The sequence below is a fragment of the Anas platyrhynchos genome, chromosome Z (assembly GCF_047663525.1).
Source record: "Anas platyrhynchos isolate ZD024472 breed Pekin duck chromosome Z, IASCAAS_PekinDuck_T2T, whole genome shotgun sequence".
NCBI lineage: Eukaryota > Metazoa > Chordata > Aves > Anseriformes > Anatidae > Anas > Anas platyrhynchos.
This window is the reverse complement of record NC_092621.1, coordinates 79,293,472-79,315,848: the sequence shown is the minus strand read 5'-3', so window position 1 is coordinate 79,315,848 and position 22,377 is coordinate 79,293,472. Positions and strand designations below refer to the sequence as shown.

At 38.7% G+C, this 22,377-nt stretch overlaps 1 protein-coding gene across 6 annotated transcripts in view; it reads left to right on the top strand.

Annotated features, from left to right (window-relative positions):
• The first annotated feature begins 741 nt into the window (after positions 1–741).
• The window catches only part of HAPLN1 (hyaluronan and proteoglycan link protein 1), a 59,830-nt gene continuing 38,194 nt past the window's right edge, over positions 742–22,377 (top strand). For 2 of the 6 annotated variants that reach the window (XM_072031267.1, XM_027446782.3), the window contains exon 1: positions 742–878. The gene's annotated coding sequence lies outside the window, so the exon portion shown is untranslated. The other 4 variants (XM_038170733.2, XM_027446779.3, XM_005012887.6 and 1 more) reach the window with 4 other exon arrangements.

Sequence of the window (22,377 nt, the reverse complement as noted above, 5' to 3'; positions counted from 1 at the left end):
CACTGGGCTTTTTTTTTTTTTTTAAAATTAATTTATTTATTTATTTATTTATTTATTTATTTATTTATTTAAAATAATGGTCATGTTTGGAGATAAATCAAATGCAACACATTTTGTCTGCAGTTTTAAGATGCAAACTTTCACATGTATGCCTTATGTGCCATTGGATTTAGGGGGTTAAAGCCAAATATTGTGCAGATTTTAGACTTTTTCAGGGAGTTGTTTTTTTTTTTTTTTTTCCTTATGTGAAATGCACCACAATCCAGAGATTTCTGCTGCTGGAGGGACAATTTGGCCCAAGGAGGGATTTAGAAATTTGAATGTAAAGACTTGGGGCCATCAGTCTCCTGACTTTAGGGTCATGTGGCGCCAGCAATGCGAGCAAGGCGTGTTCTGTATTTGGGGTGTAATGAGAGAAGCAGGACTTGTTTTCTGGATTAATAATTCAATTGGAAGTTGGGGGTAAAACAAAAACACAACGGGATCCTGTTAGGTCCAGCTGTTTCCACCCCTGCACACCCCCGCCTTTCACGCATCACTTTCTCCCTGTCTGAAAGCACGTTCCCACCCCCGGAGGTAATGGCAGGGTGGGGGCAAACACTGAGCGGGGAGGCTGGAAATGAGCAGAGGCAAGTGGTCAGAAGTATCACGTTTCTCAGGGTGTCACACACCCTAAATTCAATGATCCCTTCACGAGAAGCACCACTAACAACTTTTCTCTAACTTTTTTTTTTTTTTTTTTTTTTTTTTTTTTTAGCTCAGGACTTGTGTGCGGTGCCAGAGGCTTTTTTAGGTGCAGATCTGGGAGGGCAGGAGCTAAGGGGCAAGGACGTCGGGGCAGGGACCTGGAGGGACAAGACAGCGTGCTGGGACGCTCTGTGAGTGAGAGAGAGAGAGAGAAAGAGAGAGAGAGAGAGAGAGAGACCGCGTGTGTGGGGTTGTTTTTTTCTCTCATTCCTGGGGTCTGAATGGAAAGCACGTCGAGCTGTAATTAAGACATCTTGGAGGCGTACTTAACTTATGACGTGTTGCTTTTCTTTTCCTCTCGGTGAGAAAGTGGCTCTCTCTTCTCTGAATCAGGTCCTCTGCCACCCAGAGCCACAGAGAGACAGTCGGGACATAGGCACACACACTCACACGCTAACTTAAGGTGAGCACCATAAACTTTTTCTGCACTTCGCTGTCCTCTCTTTCAAACTGTTGGAGAGTTCTGAGAGCATCTTAACTCAGGAGCTCTGTGCAAGGTAAAGAAACTATCGAACTTTTGGGAAGCTTTTTACTCCTTTATTGCTTTAAGTCGGATGGGGATGCAGTGAGCAACGGCTGTAGCATCAGCTGCAGGGCTGTACTGAAAGGATTTTCAAGTGATCTAATTTGGCAGCTAAGGTGGGGGGAGAGGGCGAAAGACGGATTGAAACTGGCTAAATTTGATGCTTTTAAGTACTCAGTTGTTACCAAAGGAGAGATCATGTTGCAACTGCAGATTCAGACTGAAATAGAAAAGTTGTATACCTCTGGTCTCCAGCTTCCTCCTATGGGATTATACATTTCTCAGAGATTTGTCTTTCTTGAAAGATTTCTCCACCCAGTTAGATGTTTTTAGAAGTTTTTAGGGCATAAGAAAAGGAGGACGTTAGACTGAGCAAGAATTTCAAGGGCTGAAACTGGATTTCTATAAAACACAGACCATCCAGTTGGAAAGAAAAAAGATTTTGATAAGACATGATATATTATATCCTGATGTCATATTTTTTTCTGTTTCTTGTCAGAGAAAGCCTGAACAACATTTGGCACAGGTTTCTGTATCACCTCTACCCTCCGAGACAGTTAGATGGCAGAGCATTTTGAACATGTTAGCTGGTCCATCACTATGATAACTGTATCATCTTACTGCGTGTTTATTTGCTTTTCGGTCAAATACCTATAAAGGTGTCATGCAGACTGTTTGTCATAGCAAAATGGCTTGTGCGTCAAGTTTAGACGCAAAGGGTTGGAAAGCATTTGCAAGTTTGAATTGAGGGGGTTTATTACTATTTGTGTGTCATTAGTAAGGGTGACTAACTACTGCCTGGATCTTTCAGGGGAGAAAATATTCCCAAATGTTGCTGTGTGATGTCATAAAACTGATAAAACTCCTGCAGGAGGCTCTGGGAACCTGGCAATGTGTGCAAGAGAGTCCTGTGGATTATTGACAGTGATGACATTGTATTAATGATTAGCAAGACTGTTTTAGTGCCTGTGTGGAAAGAAACCCATTGTTTTGTTAGGAAAATGTTGTTAAGAATATGTATGATGTGGCACTTGAAAACAGAGGTGTAGTGCGTCTGTGTAACTATGGATACACACCCTCTCAATAAACACTTTCTAGAGAGTGAGCATTTCCAGCACGTGGAGAAATGCATCATAAACAGGAAAATTATTATCAGCTCCTATGAAGTGAGAACCGGGAGTCAGCAGTCTCATGCCAAGGAGTGTCATGCAGAATGCCAAATCCTTGTGCTACAAAGAGACAGCTCATGCTTCCTTGGTTTTTCATATCTAATGGACGCAGATCTTCACCTCCTGTAGAGCATAGCTAAGTGGAGTTGCTCTGAATGCATTAGCTGAGACTCCAATCTGTATATACTTACCTGTATTAAAGTTATCAGCAAGCAAAGAGGGAAAATGGAAAAAAAAAAAAAAAAAAAAAAAAAAAAAAGCAGGAAGGAACAGAAAGAAAGAAAAAGATTAATCTGTAATACTTTTGAACACAGCAGTTAAAGCAAAAGGGAAAAAATAATTTTGGAGAGAGCAGCTTTTTCAAGTTGAATAATAAAAATGTCGAGGTAATAATCAAGACACTCCCGATACGTTCTGAAAATGTGCCAAACTGCTTGTCTTCCTAATAAGATCCCTGAATCTCTAAGCAGATGCTAATGGAGAAGAGAAAAAAAATCCATGTCATTATGAGAAGAAGTATTATCTATAGCAATGTCCTATTCAGGGACATGACTGACAGTGTAATTCACAGCAAAGCATCCATTCATTATAAACCTCACAGGTTTGGTTTCCTCTCATTTTCAGCCAGCATGGTTAAAACAACTAACAACTTCTAAATAAAACAAAATAAAATAAAACAAAATATGTAGTAGTACTAAGGCTTGAGGTTGTGTGAGAGAGGTTTCAGAAAAGAGTGTCACGTTCCTGTAGCATGCTGCAGTGCATCTTTGTTTTTACGATTTGTGACAGGGTAAGAAAAGCATTTTCTACTGCATTGAAAGCTCCCCAGTCTTTCTGATTTTATTCTGAAATATGACTAAATGAAATGTCATTGTCCACCGTTGGTCACAGTCTGGAACCAAAGAACTGGTATCGATATTTACTTAATCAAGTCACTTAACCTCCTGGCCTCCCAATAAAAATCAGGAAATAATATTGACCAAGCTTAAAAAGTTCTTTGAGATCTTCAAAGGAAGAGTGAGTTTGTAATTGTTTATATTTAAATGTACTGAAAGTTTTCCAAATCAGTGCAAGGATTACAGAGTGAGACTTGAAATTAGTATTTTCAGCTTTTCATATGCCTTTGCACTAAAGCAGTGGTTAAGCTACTCTTGAAAGTTGGAATACCGTGCATTTCTATGTTTCATTGTAAACCTGACAGTGTATTTCACTACTTAAAACTCCCTGAAAATGAACAGTACTTTTTTTTTTTTTTTTTTTGAGGTCGGGGTGGAGGGAATCATTTTCATATTACAAGCTGCTTCTGTTGCTTGTGAGGAAGTATTAGACATTCTGTCTCTGCTGTTAGTAACTGTAGCGTACAGTACTTCACTTGAAAAGGTAGCTTGTAATACGTAGGTAACAAAATGTTCTTTGGGGTAAAAAAAAAAAAAAGTCTGAATATACTTAGGATTTCAATCAATAGCGTTTAAGGAGGATTAGAGGAAACAGCTGGCTAAACAAATATTAGGTGTAGAGTGGATGCGGTGGTATAAATTAATAATGCAGTTCTTTATCTGCTCTATGAATGGGAGGTTTTGTGGAGATAAGATGACCTAAACACAGTCACTGTCTGCCACCTACTGGATATTGCGAATACTCTTTCCAGATAATTTTCTTCAATTCTGAACATCTGTAGCTAGTCCACGTGCAATTTAACTCGAAGTGGTTAGGTTTTTTTCGTTTTTACCATTAAAAACTATCAGCTAATTTTTTTTTCTTTTTTAAAATATATTTTTAAGGGAGGTTCTTTCTACTTTTTTAAAATGCATATTAGATCTGCTAAAACACAGTTCAGCTTTTATTTAACGTAATTTGTCACTAATATCTGTTTACAAGGAGCTGTTAAATCATTCAGTAACAAATTAACACTTAGCCTGACATACTGAGCTGTTACTGAAGAAAGTAAATAGTTGTTTGGTTTTTTTTTCTTTTTTTTGCCCCACAAATATTGTGGCAGAAGAATCCATGTTTTGCAATAAGGATTTCAAACCTCTTTCCAAAAGTCCTTTAGCATGTAGGATGTGCTGTTGTTAAGCCCCCTTTTGTTTTGTCTCTGGATATTTTGTCAAGAATAGATATGGAAAAAGAAAATGTCAAATTATTTGATGGCTGATGAAAGGTTATAAACCCTCTTCATCTCCTTTTTCTGTGCATGTCATCTACCTCCACCTTCTTCAGACCTCTCAGACACTTATCTCTTGGACTATTCTTTCTCTTCATTAGAGAAAGGAAAGTTGGTTTGCAGTGCACTGCACTGTTTATTCAGTAGTAGGTGTTAAGGTGCTGTCAATTCTCATAGCTCTAAAGAATCCAATGAAACTACATGATTTTAAGCAGACATACATAGACCTGGATGTATTTTGTATCTGTTCATGCTATGTGACGAGCTTACCTGCTCCCTCCCTATATGCTTTTTTGAAACTTCACCATCATCACTGCTCCCACTGCAGTCATCTCCAAGGCACCTAAAAGAGATCTATGGTTCTATTATTGAAGTGCCCCAATAGCTATGTCACTGTAGACCTTAAAATAGTTGGCAAAATCAAGTTCCCTGTGCTTCGCTCCCCACTTATTCTCATCACTGTCTAAAGAGTAAATCAAATGGGAACACCGTGCTCAGCAGAACAAAGGATTTCCATGTTCTTCTCATTCATTTAGCTTTGAAAGTGCACTTTTGTTGTTGTTTGTTTCCTTTTAATTAGTACTACAGAGTGGAAATCTTGAACATGATCAATGGCTGTGAAAACAAACACTTAAAATATGCATTAAGAAATCTCAGAGCTATATTCTGTCTGAAGACTCCACTGACTACTTCAAAAACTTTTCTCAGGAGTTACACGAGATATTTCCTTAGGAGGTTGTTAGCATGATGCATGAGTTAATGGCTAAAGTGAGCAGGAGCTCTGCCTTTCCACTAGTCAGACAAAGCTTACAAATGAAAGGAAAGTAAAATTCCACAGCAGCAAAAAGGCTAATTGATTTGATGCCATGTTTTTTAGGGTAGCTATCTTTTGTTTTAACTCTGCCTGACATGGTATGGTGAATCACAGGAGCTGCTGAGGGAAATCAAGCCCAAACAGCATTGCTGAGAGCCTTTGTAAAGCTGCAGAATCTCTCCCAGAACAAAGCTTTCCACTAGAGCCTCCAGCACACAGAATCACTGCCACTTCCCAGAGCAGGGCATATCAGATGTTATGGCAGAATCTACATCATTAATTGTCTGGCATAACAGAAATGAAGTCATGACACCAGAAGAATGTGGCTGGATAGATGTCTCTTGCCTCAAAAAATGTCATCTTGGCATTTGTCTAGCACCAGACGACCATTATCTTGAGACAGCTTTCCATTAATAAATTTTTCTAATTACTTTAAATGCTTACAGTCTACAAGGAACATATGGGCAATAGAGACAGGTTAGACACGAAATGTGTTTGACAGAAATCTAAGTAGCAGAAAACAAATACTTCAAAATATTCCTGAGGGAAAAGAAGGAAGAGTTACTTAGAGTAGTTCAAATTTGGCTTTAATCACTTTTGGTCTTTCACAAGTAGATGTTTTAAGCTTTTTGTTTGTTTGTTTGTTTGTTTTTGTTTTTGTTTTGTTGTTATGGTATATCATGTTAATTTAAACTGCTTATGTCATGGTAGTTAACATAAGGTACCATTTTTTTGAAGCCTGATCATTGAAAATCAATGATGTTAAATGGCAAACTGCTGGTGATTTGTAGTATTTAGCATACGGACTGTTATCCTCCATTGTTTTAAAACTGGTGATTCATTGTTCCACTAGTTAGTGGCTATCAGTGCTTGGCACTTGTGTTTTAGAAGATCATATACACAAGCCATAGTACAATACCACTTTGCTGTTAGATTCTGATCCTGCAAAACAATATATAAGCTACTTTACATTAGTAATTTACTGAAATCAGCAGAAACTGGCTCAGTGAATAAAACTATTCATGTATTTCCAGAATGGCATCCATAATTTCTCACACAGATGGTCAAAAAGCAGTATATAAAACCCTAACCTGAAAATGTATTTATTATAGACATAACTCTCGCACTGATGTCAGTAGAGTGTTTGTTTAAGTAAAATAGAGAACATTTAAAAAGAGTGGAGAAATCAAGACCTGCACCTGTGGCATCTTTGTGTTAAGGAAGTGCAAGTTTAATATAGGAAAAGACTTTTCATTACTAAAATAACTTCCCAAACTCTCTATTTGGAACTGAATGACTGTTTATCTATTTATCTATTTAAGAAACTACATGCCACACCCAAAATATCTATGCAGGTTGTTTTTTTCCATAAACATATTTTCAAACAGAAGAAAAACTCAGCTCTGAATCATACACAAAAATACCGACTATACCAGGAAAAAACACATTGCAAGTTTTCCTATTTTGTAATACTGGTGAAAACATTATAATGTCGGTCCCAACCAAGAGATTTACAAGAAGTGTGTCAGAGAAAAAAAAAACTAAAGTTACAGGAGGTGCAGTAGTTGGTTGTTTTATTGAAATGGCGATGTTTGTGTGTTGCAAATACATCAGGCCATAATGGTGCTGCCACCTTTTGATACACACTGCTTATTGCCTGAGGTAATTTGCTCCCATTTTCCCACACCCAAGATGCAGTACATGCAGTAATGAAACTCCATGCTTTTAATTTCATGCATAATACAAACCAATGAATGTATTTTTTATTTTCAGCTAAAATATTTTTCAGGATTTCCAGATGTCTGAAACAAAATGTCAAATTTTGCCAAGTTTTTGTAACTTGTTTCTTTAATAGCTTTGATTATATAGTTCTGAAGTAAGTGTAGAAAGTAGGATTCAGCTTTTGCTAGCAAGTCAAACAGGCAGGCAGATTTTTGTTGTTGCTGTGGAGACCTTGCTTTATGTAGTTGATTTTATTTATTTTTATTTTTAATTAGAACACATTTTCAGTAGCTTACCTGGCTACTGAAATAAATGTTTTATTTGTGAAGTGATGTGTATTTATCTGGTAGTACATGTGGTTGGATGTCTGGTCACATGTATCATGTCATACTGCATTTGGGGGACTAAACGGTCATCTCTGTGAGCCAGGAACTGGTAGGACACTAAAGATGTTGATGTTTCAAACATTTTCCATATTTTGCCCAGCTAAAACTGTGACTAGAGAGTATGATAATCTGGCTATTATAATTGATAAACATAACCACAGAGAACTATGATTTTACTCTTAAATATTGAATAACATTCTTGATAAAGCATTGTAATATGGCTGCAGATCTATTTTCTGAAAAGTAGTTAAAAATGAAGAAAAAAAAAAAAAAAAAGGACACAGAAGCCAACAGACTAGGTTTAGCTTTTGTTAAAGACTAGAAACACCTCTGAATGCCAGGGCAAGAATCAGCACATTCAGAGTCATTCACCAAGTGGCTAGTGCCCAGCGTGGCAGGGGTGATGTGTCCCTTTATGCCCCACACATATGGGTGGATATAGTAGGAGATGGATAGAAACACTTGGATGCTGCAGGGCTTATGTGTCTTTCAACACAGTTCCTTTGAGCCTGTAAATCATGTGCCAGAGAAAAAACAGTTGTATTCCAGATGTGTGACATGCCGGTCCCATTCTAAAAATGTAACATATAAAAAGTAGAGAAGAACAAGCAGAAGCTGAATGTATGTACAAGAGCAAAAGGTGCAGTGCAAATAAAATAAATAAATAAATAAATCACACAACACTATGATGACTCCTGGGAAATCTGGCAGGAAAAAAAAAATAATGTAATTTTATATCAAGAATCTCTCAGAGTAGATCAAAAGTATTGTAAAACATTTGTCAGTGTGCCTGGGTGGTTCTCTTTAATATCAGTGTCTGGTTGTTCAGACAATGAATGGGTTGTTGCATCTAGTTTCCAGACATTTCATTCTGTTAACCCCATGATCAGCTAAGACAAGCGTACAGCTATTAGATTTTTCAAAAATAATCTCCATATCTGACTGCATCTGTGTTTTAATTTATGTTTCACTCTGATCAAATCAGACAACAAGAAAAATTTTCAAGTCCAATAGGGCATTCCCCAGTAGGATGGGAGAACAATAGTGGCATGTATGACACCTACATGAGGAAGCTAGGAAGGTGTTGTCTTGATAGAACTTGTGTAGCATGTTTTCAAAACTGGTTAGGAAATCCATAGCTCAATGTAAAAGCAGAAGCACATCTAAAGTGGGATTTTGCCATAGCTAGTCAAATTTGGTACTCTTTTGTATTTTTGTTAGTAACTTGAACAATGGAATAGAAAAGATGCTTAAGTTTTTAGACAACATAAAACTGGGAGACCTTAATGTATTATGGGAGCTATGCTTTGAAGTTATCATGTTCTTGCCAAACTGGAGAAAACAAAAACAAAAAACTTTTCAATAAATACTGTATGGTAAACTAAGACAGAAAGAAAACAATGTACAAGGCTCAGTAAAGCTTTAGGTCTCATTTGAGCTTGTTCATAGTGTCAAGCACGGTATTTTCAGAGCTGTAGAGACCAGCTAAAGAAAGTCCTAAGGTAAATAAAAATTACAAACATGATAGTTTAGGGGAAAAACAAACAAACAAAAAACTTGGAACAAATAACTAAAAATCTGCAACTACTGAAGCCTAGACTAAAGGTGAATACACTGAAGGAAAGCCTTCAGAAGTCTTCAAATCATAAGTAAGAGGTGCTGCATAGTCTGTTTTCTATGTCTATAGCACAGAAAAGTAATGGGTGCATATTGCAAGAAGTAAAGCCAGGGAAAGAGATCTCTGAAAGTAAAGATGAGAAAGCTCAGGCATAAGTTATCTGGGAAACCTTTGAAGCTGTTTCAGTTTTCAGTAGCAGGCTGGACAAAATGGATAGAAGGTTGAAGGAAGTGGCTTCCTGTTGTTCTCTGTTGGACAACTTCTCTACATATTGACTGAAAGACAGTTTTATTTGGGAGAAATATTTTTGAAAGTTATGTGTTGGTTCAGCATCTGAACTTGCAAAAGAATATTTAACAAAACTGAAAGAGGTTAATGAATTTTAATAGTTAGTTTGTGGCTCATGAAGAGATCAATTTGTCCTTAAATGTAGTGGAGACAAAAGAAGGTATTCTCAACAGTGCATATCACAGTACTTTGAGTATCAAGTTGATAGAAACTTTCAGATTTACTGTGTTTCAGGAACTGTCAAGCAGCAAAAAATATGCAAAGAATTATGAGATAAAGTCATTTGGATGGCACATAGTCAAGAAATAAAGGTTGCATATCAGAAAATTAAAGCTACCACATTTATGGAAAACACTGTAAATGTCAAGAGAAAGTATATATTTCCAGAGCAGAAGACAGATCCTGTCAAATCATGCTGTGAGGGCAACTTATTTTTGTCGCATCTGGTGATTGATGCAGATTCTATTACTTTGTCTGAGGAATGTTGGTTCAGGAATGCACCATTACTGAATTACTGCAATTCATTTGTTTGGACTTCAGCCTTCTCTTGATGTCATATTGGGAAAATACGACTTTATTTCTAGCTGATTATTAGTTTGAGCAAATCTATATTTATTTCTGTGACTCACAGTCTGCAAAATAGTCATCTCTGAAAACAACCTTCATTCTGCAGACAGTGATATTCATTGATTCATTTTTATTTATTTTTTATTACTCCAGAAACTGCCATTGAACTATGATTTACAGCTTTTATGCTTTTTTTTATTATTATTATTATTTTTTATATCAGTGCCAACTGCCCAGTTTATATTGAGTTTCTCACATGAAAGTTAAACAGAATCTTACAGGTACGGTGTTATAATGGGGCCAACATGTTGGAGGGCACCCTATCAAATATATCTAAAGAGAAGATTAGGGTCTCCAATGGACAATCTTAGGAATTCTTTTGACACCAGACAATTTAACATATTTCTTATATCAGGCTTGATTATGCCTTAAACAGTGACCCAATGTAATTAGAAATTGAGGATCAATAGACTTGGTTCAATAAATGTTGGCTTTTTGTCTTCTAAGCTGCCTTTGGCAATAGTCTTTTTGGCAATGGAGTCCCAGTCCCATTCCGTCTGCTTCAAGGGAATTTATAGTCTTTGTAGTCCACAGGAGAAGCAGAAACAAGAATATGCTTCTTTTGCAGTTAAATTTTGGCAAATTCAGTTAATGTGCAATGTGCAAATAAGTATGAACAAAAGGACAAATTAAAGACTCTGTCAGTCAACACCTACAACTGAGGATGCACATCTTCTTTTTAGAAAGGGACACTGTCATACAGACTTGAAAAATAAATAAATTCAAATGCAGTTCTGGTTCTTTATGGGTCCATAAGCTCTTCCCAGACTTCAGTAAGGAAAATGTAGCACTAAGGAAATCTACATGGATTTACGTTAAGGAGAATTTAGTTCATATTTCCCTGTCATGGAAGCTTAAACATGGCAGGTGCAATAGAAAGCACAGCATAAAATTCTGGCAAATCTCATAATATTTTCTGGGTTTGTTTTAATAGATCATCAGCTTTAAAGTAATCATATTAGGTAAGAGTCTTGATTTATACTAAGAAAACCTTCTTTGTCTTTTGTGCTTACAATGGAAAACTTGAATATATCAACTGCAGAAGTAAATTAGTGAGCCCTAACCACATGGTTCAGTCTAAGAATACTTTTTATCTCTTGGCTCAATAAGGTTGAAAGGGGCATTCATATCTCAGTAGTGCCCAATGACAGCAACAGGAGGCAATGCGCTCACAGTAACGTATAAGAAATTCTGTTTAAATGTAAGAAAGACTTTAAGATTAAATGAACACTGAAACAGGTTCAGGTTACCCAGAGAGGTTATGGTGTCTCCATCCTTGGAGAGATTGGACTGAGGTGTTAGACTGGACAGTTTCCATAGGCCCCAGCTATTCTGTGATTACATGATTTGCACTTTTACACTCAAACTCATATTTGCTTGTGTATCATGTGTACTTATGGTGTTGAAGAGATGAGAGACTTCAGCAAAAATGAGCTATGTGTTCCTTCATGGCTGTTTAGATATACAAAACCCCAAGATTAAAGGAGGACAAGATACTACAAAATGATGCCAAACTTCCACTCTAGCAGCATTTTCAGGTGTTATTCAAGGAAAGAGGAAGGAAGGCAAACATAAAGAGAAAGAACAAGTAAAAGAATCCAAAAAAATGCAGTATTGCTTTTCCTCAAAGAATAGAGGGATGTGAAGAAGAAGCTATCCCCTTCTCAACACATTAGCTACTGCTGTCAAATGCTGAACAACCCTGGTTAATTTGTGTTTAGCTGAATCTAGAGAAGGAAGCAAAGAAAGGCAACATACAGAAAGCATGATGCTTATTTGCATTATGTTTCTCAGTTGACTCTTCAATTTCCTATCATGCAGCCATTAATTGCTCTTGGATTTGACCTTTAATGCAATTCTCTAGCATTAAACTGATCAGCATCTCTAGATTGACTCAGGAAGCTATGGGTACTTCAAGGCTGATTCAGTGCTCAAAGAGCCCTTTGAAGTGTTATCTTTAATCTCAAAATGACTTCAAATATATTCAAGTAGTGCATTGCTTGGATAGTGAGGAATGAACCAGCAGATTTGTCCATGATTCTGACCTTTACTTTCTTCCTCCTGAAATAAAATAACAGAACAGGTTAGCTGAAGGTTCACAGGCACAAAATAGACCATTTGGGATAAATTTGTGCCTGCTGTATCTTTCTAATATAGTTAATCATTTCACTCTTACAGGAATTATATTATGATTACTAGTCAGGCAAGTTTACTGAAAATCTGAAGACCAGCACCTTACTGCTTATAACTCCCTGCCACTGAGACTGGGAATTTCTCAGTGCTCAATGGAGTGCCCACAGAGGGCTTACAGGGAATCGTTATCTTAACTTCTTTCTGTGTAAGGGAGAACTGTGGGTGCTGCGCTAGCAGTGAGAATATGACACAGTATCACTTTCAGATTGGGGCATCTGAAAATAGATCTTAATTGTCATCTTTTAATTATTTATTAATTGCAATGGGCAAGAAAAAATTATTGGGTAGTTAAAACTTTGTACTGTAAAGATATTTTACTGCCGCTTGACAAACATAGTTTCATTTTCCGCTCATTTAAATTCCTTTGTGACCTTGAATAAATTGGGATCTTCTTAGCACTTCATTTCTCTGTCTATAAAAATGGGATGATAAAGCTTACCTTTTTCACAGGGATATTTTAAATTCATGTGGGTAACCTGATGAGTTTATCTGGTAGTGGTATAGAGCCACCTACAAAATGTGACTGTGAACCAGTTCAGTCAAGCAAGGCATATTGCTGCATCAGGCTCAGTGCTGTATGATTTCTTCTTTTGACAGTATCACAGAAAGTATATACATGTCTTCATGCAAGCCAGCCTAATCCTGGCCATCACCAGTGGTTTAGGGTGGGACTGCAATGAAGGCACAGCAGAGAAAGTGCATGGAGAGTACATAACATCATGAATTGTTGCTCAGTTGATATCACACAGTTGGCTTTATATTAAATTCATGATTCCAAAGAGGTTTATGAGCCTTTGTGCAACACTGAATGATAGCAAGCTACTGACTGAGCCCAAAGCACCAATTTCTCTAGAAGCTGGAATAGTTCTCAGCACTGATACTGCTTGGGGCTACCATCTTCTCCAGTTCAGCAGATAGCTATTATTCCAAATAAAGAAGAGATAGCTGCATATTAAAGACTACAAGAAAGTAAGGACATGCAAATGGGAATGTAGGTACAGAAAATAATTTAGACAGCCAGGCAGCAGGGGAAATTACACAATTAAAAAAAAAAAAAAAGTCATCCTCTTTGTTTTGTTTCTAGACATTTTGCTTTGCTTCTAGAAAAAAAAAATAATAATAATAATAAAAAAAAATAAACTAAACAGAGATATGGGTAGAGAAAAAAGAAAAAAAAAATAAAATAACCAAACTCAATCAACCAACCAAACCAAACAAAACCAAACAAAAACAAACAAAAACAAACAAACAAAAAAAGCAACCGAACAACAACAACAAAATTCATCCAGCTAGTCTCCTACTCTCCATTGTATATGATGATCTTATGGGTGTTTTTAAATGATTATATGATTCCATGTAAATCTATACACATTTTAGTGATCAAAGTTAAAACTGTAAAAATATATATAGTAGTAAGAATTATGTGCTGCCAAATATGGACATTTGTGCAGGTCTTCCAATGCAAGGGAACCCCCATTATTCACCTTAAGATAAATTGTCTTCATTTTGCAAAGATATAAACATCGACACAAAGTAGAATGCAACTAAAAATCTAGTAAAAGTGCTTTGAGCAATGAGATTATTGTTCCATGTAAAGAAGGCAAAAATGGCACTTCTGGCTCATACTTTGTTGAAACTAGCCATGCAACTTTCCATTGCTTACTTTTCCAAAGGTTAATACAGTGTCCTGAAAAATGTTAAATAATTACAGTAAAGATTGCATATGCTAATGTCTTCTGGCTCATTGACTCACAGACCAATAATATTCCTTTTTACTTTATGAATTCATCCTCCCTTTAAAGTATATATATCTTCTGGAATGATTAATTTGTAAATTCATAGACAGAATGGGGAGAACATTTTTCTATTCCTTACTGCATATTCAAAGCAGGTAAAATCATTCAATTTGCTGGCCATAAACATCATCTGTCATGTCAGTGTCTTGTATTCAGTGCTAGCACCTTAGGTTAGATGATATATTGCTATTGTCCTAACAGTTTTATTCTTGCAAGTGGTGAAGGAAGGATTGAGTTATCAGAACACATGATCTTCTCTGTTAAATTGTCAAAGAGTGGCTAATTGTGGCTGCAGCCCAGAAAGCTACCTGTACCCTGGGCTGCATCAACAGCAGCATGGGCAGCGGGGCAAGGGTGGGGATTGTCACCCTCTGCTCTGCTCTCATGAGACCCCAACTGGAGTCTGCGTTCAGCTCTGGGGTCCCTAGCAAAGGAAGGTCAGAGGCCTGTTAGAGAAAGTCCAGAGTAAGGCCATGAGGATGATCAGAGGACTGGAGCTTCTCTTTGAGAAGACAGGCTGAGGGAGTTGGAGTCTTTCAGCCTGGAGAAGAGAAGGCTCCGGGGAAACCTTATAGGGTCCTTCCAGTGCCTAAAGGCATGTGCGGAAAAGCTGGGGAAGGACTCTTTGTCAGGGAGTGTAGGGAATAATAAGGGGGAATGGCTTCAAAATAAAAGAAGGGAGAGTTACATTAGATGTCAGGAGGATATTCTTCACTCAGAGGGCGGTGAGGCCCAGGCCCAGGCTGCCCAGAGGAGCTGTGGCTGCCCCATCCCTGGCAGTGCCCAAGGCCAGGCTGGATGGGGCTGGGGGCAGCCTGGGCTGCTGGGAGGCATCCCATGGCAGGGCATTGGAACTAGGTGGTCTTTAAGATCCTTTCCAACCCAAACCATTCTGTGATTGTATGATTCTATGATTTTAAACTGAGTATTTAATGGGCCAGAAGATGTCAGGGATTCCATACAATTTAAGTTATATGTGATAACATATTATACCAGGTTGTTGGGTTTTAGCATCTGTGGGAGGACATTTATGACCTTGGGGTTTCAGGAAAGCCAAGATGGACTGTCCCCACTGTGGGCAGATATAATGCATACCCTAGCAGATTCAGGCAGGAACCATCGAGATGCTTAGCACAAGCTCATATTATAAAGGTTTTATTCACAGCTATGAAAATAATACTTAGGTCTTACAAATCTCTTTTCATTGCTACATCTTAAATGGCATTACAGAGATGGCAAGCAGCATTAACTCATTTTGCAAAAGTGGAGAGGAAGTTTAAATGATTTTTGTATTTTTTTATTTTTAAATAAAAACTTATGTTCTGGAACACAGCAGTTTTGAAGGAAAGGGGAATCATATAGCTTTTTCTTGGCTGTACATCTCCAGTGTGCAGAGAACCCTGAATACTTCAATACATACAGATGGCAACAAACTCCCTTTATAGCATCTGTGCAATGACTGCATCCTGTATACTGCTTAGAGATACTGTACAGAGCCACTGTGAGACAACGTAACAGACCAGCAAGGATTGCTTTGCCAGAAGACAGTTTCAGGTCATCCTACCACCTTAGCCAACTTGCACTGCTGAAAATGTTTACTGAATTTGTATTATATCACTGCAGTAAGCTGAGGATGACTTGTGAAACCAATAACCTTTGCTTCACTGACCAGTAAGTAGAGGCAATGTTGCTTAACTATTCCTCCTGCATGCTAAAAACCAAACAATATCTTTCTTTGACAATATCCACTGCTCTGTTTTGCCAGCCCCCAAAAGTTAGATCCCTTTTGCTTTTTTTCTGATGGCCAGCAAAATGGAATCTGTGCCTACATATATACTACTGCCTTTTTCTTCGTACATGTCAAATATTGAAAATTAGCAGTCTCAAATACTTTGATACAAGTTAGCAAGATTTACTTTAGGTTGCTTTTTATTGATGGTAATTTAGGGGTGATTTTTTAGTTTTTTTTGTTTGTTTGTTTGTTACTTTTTTTTTTTTCCCCTCCAGGTAGTAATGTTGTTCTATATGTTTTAGAACACCCAGAGGAACCCAGAGGATCTATTTCTAAATATTCTAAGCAATTATATATAATTAGATTTTCTTCTCTATTTTCATACCAAGTAAACACATGAAAGGAGAGTGCTTAAGATGGAGGTGAGCATGCAGGTGGAAGCACACTGGAAAATGGTTATGAGATTGCATTAGGAGAAAGAAAGGTTTTGAGGAAAGGTAAAAAAAAAGAAATTACTTTGGATAAAATCACAATTGGCAGACAAAGTGGAGGTGCTTAACAGCAAACAGTGTACAGAGGGAGCACAAGGAGGCTGGATATTAAGTTTATGGATACTGGATCGCAGACCTGGATTTTCTCATGGGATTTACTGCTGCTTATGCCATGGTACAACAAGAAACTGCACTGTATTTGTCATTGAACAGAAAGTGTAAGGCGTTTCACTGCAGATACATCTTTTGTTTCCTGCCTGAAGAACATTATTTATAGCTTTTCTCATGAAATTTTATTGAAAGGTAAAGAAATAGTAAATAAATGATAGAAATGATGAAGAATTATAAAGAAAGAAATCAGCTAAAGTCCAAATATTGTTTCTGAATTCAGGGCACACAATTAGAGTCTATGTTGTAGTCAAGGTGCTATTTATAGCTTGTACATTCAAAGTTTACACTAGAAATGAGTTTATAATGGAAAGTATGCTGGTTTATGAGTGTGCCAGTGTCATTTTTCCAACAAAATCTAATTTGAGACATTTAAACAGAGGTGTTTGCAATACAGGACTGGTGTTGAAGGCTTTTTTTCTTTTATTATAACCAATTTAAAATCCTTAATAAAATATGTGTGCCAGTCCTTTTATAGTAAAAATTAAGGGAATTTCTCAGCTCTTAAATAGCATCTGGCTTTACAGCCTTTGATGTCCCAGTTGTGAAATAAAGGTCACCCACATACTCATGTAGTAACTGTAAGAAATGGTGCACAACCACAGCAGACTTGCAGTTCTTTTTCTGTAGTCCTTCCTGCAGCTGAAGTCTAAGCTATACAGCCTGCTCTGCTGACTGTAGCATCGATGCATTGAGAGCTGCATTACAGCTGAAGAAGAGCTTAGGTGTTCCCTTGTAAAGCCTAGCTATAACTGAAGTCCCAAGCAGTTGCTCAGCCAAAAAACATTCTTTTCCTGTCCCCCAGCTCCTCACCCACACTCCTGGTGCTGGGAAAAACTTTTGTTACTGCAGTTGCTCTCCCCTTCCCACAGAAGATAAAGTATCGCATTTCTTAAATCGTTTTTCCCTGCAGCACAACTGAGACACTGTGACTCCTTGAGAGTAAAAATGCCTCTGGCATCTGCTGGCAGGAATTGTTCCATCCTGGCAGCACAGAGATCAGAGCTGAATGCCACGAGTTCATCTGTAAGTGCAAAGAAAATGGCCTTTGCTCTACGTTTATACAAAACAGACCCATGCCTACACCTCAAAAGATGTCCTGTAAATTTCAGATGAAAATAAGAGTGTTCAAAGCAATCGATTAGTGCCATGATACAGGTGCAAAATTTTTCTTCATTAAATGTAGGCTTTATATGTATGCTTTTATGTCTATGTCAAATTTAATTAGAGCAATGACCTGATTTCTTAGAAATAGATTTCTACTGTCTACAGCATTTCCAGTGAAGCTAGGTCATTAAAAAGCTCATTTATTTTATTTATGCTTTTTCAGAAAAAAATCATTATGATACTCATGGAAGTATTTTTTCTTGGAGTATACATTCCTCAAATTGACCAACAAACAAGATGATTTTTTAAGATTATTATAATGTGTCAGCCAAACAAACCATACTTTTTTTTTTTTATTTTTAATTTGCTAATTTCAGTGAAATTTCTTTACTATTATTTGCTGTGATACTAGATATGTCCCCTAATATGATAAACTCTCCTCATCTTGGAATAACCTATTTTAGAAGCAAATTAACCATTATACGAGCATAGAGGGGGGCAGGGGTGGAAGTTGCATTTGGGACCTCTCAAGTCCATCTACTGAGTTTCTGATCCCAGTGAGCAGCAAATTAACAACAGTATATGTGGCTAGGGCATAGTAACTGTAAGTTTTTTTTTGTTTGTTTGTTTGTTTGTTTGTTTGTTTTTGTTTTTCAGAGTAGGCAACTAGAGAGAGGATGACAGAATTCTTGCATGCTGGTTTATCTTACCAGCTTTTATTCATGCAGTCATGTCAGACAACATATACCTTGTTCTCTCAAAGCAAATGCAATGGCCAGAGTTTGTGTCTGTGTACAAGTGTACGTACGATGGGGGACCTAGGATGGGATTCACCTTTTATACTGTTCTGGAAGGCCTCCTGCTCCCAACAGCAGCAGCCGGAGGTAGCTCCAATGGATGGAGTAGGGGCAAGCTGCTGGGCTGGCTGAGGTGTGCAAACCATGGGCTATCTGCAGGGCTGCCGAGGAAAGAGGAGACCAGGCCTGCAGCTGCTTGTGTGGTGTGTACCACTGATGCAGTTGCACAAGTGAGAGAAACCTCTGCTCTCATCACAGAGTTTACTTTGCTCACCAAGCTGCCACCAGTTATGATTTTTTTTTTTTTTTTCCTGAGCATGCCTATGTTGGGACTGACCTGTCAGCACAGTTCTGCCTATCTATCTAAATCAACAAACCTTTTCTAGTGTAGATTAAATTTAATTAGGGATTAGCACAGCTCCCAGTCTCTTGTTTGGCAGCCCTCAGGCTGGGAGGTGGGGCTCTGCTAGGGTTAGTTTGTTTATAGAGGTCTTCACAGGGATAGGTTTGGGTGTTTGGGGCTTTTTTTACCCCCTGCTGCATGGCTCTTTAAAATCCTTCCCTAGCCAAACAGCCTCACGAATGGCGTTTATGCTGTCAGATCTGGCATTTGGATGTAAGTGAGTCTGTGCATTTGGCCTCTGAGAAGGAAGTGGAAGGGAGCTGACCCCACAAGGCTGCTGGTAAGTGAGAGACCCTGGAGCACTGTCCCATGCCCTGTGAGCTTGGCAGTTTTTGAAGCTTAGGAAGTTTGTACAAGTCGCCGAGTTGAAAGCTGGATCAAGCAGCAGCCAGTATCTCAGTTAGGATATTTCATAGTTCACTTATATTTCGCAATATAAAAGCTGGTGCAGGCCTCACTTGGAGCACTGTGTGCAGCTGTGGGCTCCCAACCTACAACGGGTGTTCAGGCCCCTGGAAGCACGCAGAGGAGGGCAGCAAGCCCAGCCCAAGGGCCGGATGGCCGTGCTGTGAGGAGAGGCTGAGGACACTGGGGCTGCCCAGCCTGGAGAAGAGGAGGCCCAGAGGCGGCCTCGGGGCTCCCGGCAGCTCCCTGAGGAGGGAAGCGCAGAGGCAGGTGCCGGCCCCTGCTCCCTGGGAGCTGCTGGCAGGGCACACGGGAAGGGCACAGAGCTGCGCCGGGGAGGGCCTGGCTGGGCATCAGGAAGCCTTTCTTTACCGTGAGGGTGGCCAGACACTGCAACAGGCTTCCTAGTGAGGTGCGGGGAGCCCCGAGCCTGTCCAAGAGGCGTTTGGACAATGCCCTCAGTACCGTGCTTTGACTTCTGGTTAGCCTTGAAGTGGTCAGGCAGTTGGACTGGGTGATCTCTGAAGGCGCCTTCCAACTGAACTATTCTACTCTACTCTACTCTACTCTACTCTACTCTCTACTCTACTCTCATTTAATGTCCCAGTTGAAAATCACAGTCCTAACTTGTGAAAGCAGTAAGGAAATCATAGACCTTGCTGACACTTGGCACAGGTCTCACCTGGTCTGAAAAATGCTTCAGACAGATGATGTTACTTGTGGTGTGCCAAAACCTTGCAAGTATTCCGTAGTACAGACTGGAGTGTCAGAGAAGATACAAGCACTGACTTTCCAGGGCAGAGCTATGTAGGTCCTCCTGCTTCCTCTTCTTCCCTGTGGGGCAAGGAGGGTAATGAAAATAGCCCATCATTCCTTTTCCTCCTAGCAGCACTTAAGGGCAGGGAGTCTTCACTCAGACAACAGTGCAGAGAAGCTCTTTCGGCTGGTGATGTGTGGTTTCCATTGCTCTTCAGTTTTTCACCCCAGGCTACCATTTCAGCACCTGCATCTGCAGTGAGTAGAGCTTACTGTGGAAATCTTCCTGTTGTTCTGGCAAGCAATCTTTCTCTGTGTTCTCTGGGAAAGTTACCTGGTGTGAAAATAATAGTGGAGTAACTGAAAAACAAAAAGAGCATGAGGAGGGCTGTATTGCGTTGAGGCAAAAGTTAGGCTTGCCCAGTGTCCAGAATTCACCTGCAGCAATTGCTTAGGTAAATAATGTATATTAAAAAAATATATATATTATAATAATTAAAAAAAAAAAAAAGTAGGAATAATGTACTTCTCTGGCTCACTGTTCCAACATCTTAAATTGTACATGTATGAGATCTCAGTAAGAGATCCCTATCTGTACCATATCACTGTTCCTGGGCTTCCCTCCACCCCTCATGGTGTGACAAACCCACCTCTTAAGCTTGAAGGTGAGAATGTGGATTGGGTAACAGTGGCTGGAGGGCATTCAAAGCCCCTGTAAGTGCTATTTGAGAGCTGGAAATTATGGCTGTGAAGTTGAAACAGCCTGCATAATCCTGAGGATATTAAAGCGCAAATGAAAGCCTTGCATTTGTTCTGGATGACTGTAGCAATGCTGATCCTTATAATTCACTTGGTTGAGTGGCATTTGCAAAATGCATGAGTCCTATCTGTTTGCCATTTATTTAAACTGGATATCCTATTTATGTATCTTTGAAACCTCATTCATTTTCAGCCTACTGGTATTGCAGGTATTCTTATTATTGACTAAGAAAGGGTATTGCTTTGTCTTGCATAATACAAATCAATACACTTGCTTTGTTAACTGAGTTTTCCTATTCAGAGATTGTCTAGAAAACCTGTAACTGGGTCTTTACTATTTTTCTCCTTTCCTGAAACCTACACAGGTTTAATTTACCTGAAGAACTGACCAAAAGCCAGCATATATTGCCGGCACAGAAAATGAATGTCAAAAGCATTCAATTAACAATGGCATTGATTTTTCAAGATCTCTTCTGTTGTATGTTATACTCCAACGAATTAAAACACAGCCTTAGGCTTTTTTTTTTTTTTTCTCTCAGTTTCTGTCTCTGTGCAAACTAAATTCAATTCTGTGCTGTCTGTAGTTTTCCACACATTCTTAGTATATTCTTTTATGGTTACTTTGTACTGCAGGCAGTAGGTATTTCCTGGATAGGTTCTTCAGTCACATCTTTCTGCATCTGAATGTATCTGAAACTAAAATATGATGTACTTTTGTTCTTGTAATAGATATGCAAAACTGCATGCTCTGCAAGCTGTTTTGCTTACACAACTTAAGAGAGTTTTATTTACCAGGATATGTTCTGCATTGTGATTCCATCAAACAGTTGCAAATTATTCAGTTAATCTTAATGCTATATTTTACACTTTCTGAAATTTGCTTGAACCATTATACTAGCTCCTCATGAAAATGTTAAATGAGGATAGTTTGTTTTGAGGAGCTCCTCTTTGGTTGTTTGTTTTTTGGTTGTTTGTTTTTCCCAATTATGTCCTTGATTTACAAATAGGTATTGAAGTTCTCTATTTTCTCAGCTTAATATCCTGTGTCACTTTACTGAGTGGCCCAGAGCGGAAATGGATCTGGCATTCTCCTTTATTTTTACATCATTGTAGCTCTCAAAATCATCACAACTAAAATGCATTGTGGGCAGGCTGCACTGCCCCCACCACCACACCTCTGGAACAGAACTGTCATCTTCGCGTTTTGCACATAATCATCACAGCAGACACAGCCAAGCCTTCCATGTGACCGAGCACTGCAAAAGTGCCAGCCACATCTGTCTCCATTTCCTCTGCAGATATTTAATGATCTGTGTCAGGGACAACAGCATCGGTATGTAAGGCACAGAGTCTACTTGGGAAATAACTGGAGCCAGATACCAAGCCTGACCATTAAAAGCTGTTCGGGGAAATCTTTCATAAGAAGGACCAAGGGTGGGAAGGGTGCTTTGCTGCCAGTGCCGAGTATTACTGAGAGCGTGCTTGCAGTTGAATGTGGAGTTATAGGAAGCCTTCCCTGAGTATATTGGATCATGTCTTTAATAGCAATAGAAGAGTTTGGACCTGCTATATAAGGAAAGGAAAAAATTCTGCTTTAAGTAGGATTATTAACGTACTTCAATTGAGGCCTTTGACAAAAAACAGGACTACAAGAATGAAGGGAATGCCCTGTTCCATAACCCAGTCCTCTTCTGCCCAAGTTCCCCATCATC